The 3,270-nt window shown below is 43.7% G+C and overlaps 1 long non-coding RNA gene across 2 annotated transcripts; it reads right to left on the reverse strand.

Annotated features, from left to right (window-relative positions):
* Positions 1-622: 622 nt before the first annotated feature.
* On the reverse strand, positions 623-2,462 carry LOC18426557 (uncharacterized). 2 transcript variants are annotated; one of them, XR_016041733.1, is made up of 2 exons: positions 1,652-2,462; positions 623-1,250 (listed from the first exon to the last, which is right to left on the reverse strand). It is a non-coding gene; the product is annotated as an uncharacterized LOC18426557 (long non-coding RNA). The 2 variants fall into 2 exon arrangements; XR_002279639.2 differs by having other exon boundaries at positions 623-1,552.
* Positions 2,463-3,270: the final 808 nt, after the last annotated feature.

Genomic DNA, 3,270 nt, shown 5'->3' on the forward strand with positions numbered 1-3,270 from the left:
TCATGCTAGATGATGGGCTGTTGCCTTCAGGTCTCTTCTGCTTGCTTGGGCTCCAGAGCGCAAGGTCCAAAGCTATGTGTAAGATGTTGAGCGCCAACCACCCTGAATCCCATCGCATCCATCTAAATATGATGGTAAATTGTGATTGCTGGCCTGTGATCTTTTTCACAATGGCCAACCAATGGGGTGATTTGGTCGACTTGTTAGTTTAGCACTTGGGTGGACTATTGGTATGCAGAGCAAGGCCCTTCTTGCTCGGGTTTTGCTTGTTGCTGCTTGGGTAACCAACTTCTGGCTCTTTGCCTTCACCAGAGGACATGCAGGAGGAAGAGGTGCTCCTCATTCTTTTCAAGCCTTGCTTGAAGAGAAGGATACCGCCTCTTAGAAGTCACTACCACTGTGAGAAGGCGGTGGGGCTCTTGAAGGGGATGGATTTACTTTAGAACGGATGTACTTTTAGGAATTACATAGTTGTTGTAACAACCATGTTGCAATCCCTTTTGATCACGAAATAAATCTCCGTTTGCATTTAATTCTTCTTCATTGCTCTGAGTTCTCACTTGGCCCATGGTTTGCTTCGTCTTCTTTTTCCTTGGCTCAGAAAGAAGAAACACAAGCCACGAAGCAAAGAAAGTGAAGATTTCATTTCATAAACAAGAAGGGTTACAATACTGTGGTTACAATTATTAGTATCTACATAGAAGGATCTCTTCTTGTTGAATCTTCAACTGATGGATGTGGCAGCCAATACACCACCTCCTTCTTCCAAAACTGTGACCTCCTCAAGAGAGGCAGTATCTTTCTTTTCAAAGTGAGATTGAAAAGAATGAAAGATACTCCTTTCTTCTTCTTGCCACTGGTTCATGATAAAGAAGCACATGGTAGTTAAATAGCAACAACAAGCGAAGATCCAACCAGATGATCGTCTGCTAGATATATTGGCAGTTCACCCAAGTGCTGAACATTGGGGTTGCCCAAATTACAAAAATAAGCAACCACCATGATGAAGATTACAAGCCAACAAGAATAACCATACAAAGTTACTTTATCAAGACCTTGATAGCCTATTATCATGTTCTGATGGATGAGAATGGGTTCAGGCCTGATGACCTTCAAAACCTTATGCACAGCCTTAGACTTTGTCTGCACTTCTGAATGACAAGCTTCCCAAAGATCTGGAGGCTTGGGTTTGTCATTGATCACAGGGTCATCATCAACTCCTTCATCCACATAGGTGATGCTTGGATAAGCTGCAGAACCAGAAATGATGCAGAAAAATTCCGAATGATCAAGAGATATTCATGACACTGAGTCATATATCAAAGATCGATGTATTCTACAAATTTGAGATCAAATGTTCTTGATAAACAGAACTCAGTTGCAAACAACTCTGCCATTGCTCACATGGCAGAACAGTAGTATGAATCAAAAACAGGGGAAGAGATGACCGAAAATAGTAGTGTTCATGCTCAATGAAACTTGGAAGCAAAGGGGTTGTTTGTAATGACTGTCGGCAATCATGATGCTCATGCAAAAGGCTCGAAATGTTGTCCTATAAAAACTGTGACAGTTAGTCATTGAGGCAACACTGTGGGCGACAGTACCTTTTACCAAGTGCAAGCGCTAAGACGAAGAAGAGGTCAAAAAGTACCTTTTGGGGCCTGAGTAATAGTGCTAGCTGAGGCCATAACTTCACAAAAGAATGCTTCAAAAGGGGGAGCTATCTTTCTCTCTCTACAGTGGAAAAGGCGGAAAAGGAATTGAGTTTTTGACTCAATGAAATCTCGAAGGTAAAAACCCCTCTCTCTCTATCTCCCCTTTCAATAAAACCTCAAACCGGGGGTCAGTTCAAGAAGTGTTTCGCCTCCCTGGCATCGCTCTATCAGACCGCGGGTTTGTCCCAGCAGCATTTCGCTCTGTCAGACCGCGGGTTTGTCCCAGCAGCATTTCGCTCTGTCAGACCGCGGGTTTGTCCCAGCAGCGTTTCACCTCCTTGGCATTGCTCTGTCAGACTGTGGGTTTGTCCCAGCAGTGTTTTACCTCCCTGGCATTGCTTCGTCAAACCGCGGGTTTGTCCCAACAACGTTTCGCCTCCCTAATGTCGCTTTAGTTAAACCTCGGGTCTATCTCAGCAGCGTTTCACCTCCCTGGTGTGGCTTTGGCTACACCGCGGGTCTGGTATACAAGCATTTCGCCTCCCTGGCATCGTTTCATCAAACCATGGGTTTGTTCCAAAATATCTCATCTCTCTGGCGTCGCTTCCTCCAAACCCTGGGTCTTTCCCAAAGCGTTTTGCCTCCTTGGTACCGTTTCGTCAAACAGCGGGACTCATTATTGTGCCCTTTTCTCATTGCTTTAAACCCACACCTAACCACGGGTTTTGTCATTTCCACTTCTTCTACTCTTCAAATATTCTAGATTCGCGTCAAAGCTCGGGTCCGTACAACTTTGTACTCCTTTCTCTCTCACTCATCAAATTGAATTCTAAGATTGCGTTTAAACGCAAGTGTATCAACTTTGCTACACCACTCTTCTCAAAATCCCCCAGCCTACATCAAGGCACGGGAACAATTTCTCACTTCTCATTTCTCACACAAACCCATGATTTAACGATGAGCTCAACACACACTTGTGCACATTTTTACACAAGGTGAACAAAAGGTTTATTCCCTTCCTTCCACCTACACACACTAGCACCTCTGAGGGCAACCCTAGGCTAGATGAAGCCCAGACCTTTGAGCCTAACAGCACCATTTTTAAAACCGACTCATCATGAGCCATGAATTCATCAATTCAGTATGACCCTGGATTCGATTCAATAAACTTTTGAGATCTAAGGGTAATTTGGATCCTTAATGATTTCCAATCCCTAGAGGAGTTATACCCTTGATATACAGGAGCCCCATTGGGAATATATTGGGATATACCCTTACACTCAAAATGAAAAATCAAACTCAAGCCTACCATTGAGACCAAATAACCCTTGTTCATTTGGGCTTCGATTTTAAAACTCCATTATTCCCATGGAGCTACACCCAAACATGCCCTGCTACTATATGATCCTAGATGGTGCTTAATCTCTCAAAGGGACCATCACTCCTATGGCCCATCTTCCCTAGTGGGTTCCTATTCTTGAAGAACTAGCGTCCCTAAGGAATCACTATTTTTCAATGGTTTAACAATCCTCAAATGGACTGTCCACCTCAACATCTTAACAACCCTAGTGGACTATAATCCATTTATCTCCAATGGGTCGTTATGCTTAATGGA

This window comes from Amborella trichopoda, chromosome 9 (genome assembly GCF_054954075.1).
Source record: "Amborella trichopoda isolate Santa Cruz 75 chromosome 9, AtrichopodaSantaCruz75HAP2 v2.0, whole genome shotgun sequence".
NCBI lineage: Eukaryota > Viridiplantae > Streptophyta > Magnoliopsida > Amborellales > Amborellaceae > Amborella > Amborella trichopoda.